A 218-nucleotide genomic window follows, 5' to 3' on the forward strand; every position below is an offset into this window, starting at 1 on the left:
GCTCTTCTCAAGTGAGCAAGTTGGTCCAGAATCATTTAGTAATCCGTTGGCTCCTACTAAATTCTGACATTACATTGTGTGCACACGAAGACATATAGAGAGTGGGACCCCTGTAAGGAATGGTGTACTCACATTGGTCTGTTAATCTCTCCCTAGGGGGACAGAGTAGGAGAGACAGGACAGTTATTCTCAATAAAAAGTACGGTGCTGCGCTGAGG

This window comes from Myodes glareolus, chromosome 20 (genome assembly GCF_982192425.1).
Source record: "Myodes glareolus chromosome 20, mMyoGla1.1, whole genome shotgun sequence".
Taxonomy (NCBI): domain Eukaryota; kingdom Metazoa; phylum Chordata; class Mammalia; order Rodentia; family Cricetidae; genus Myodes; species Myodes glareolus.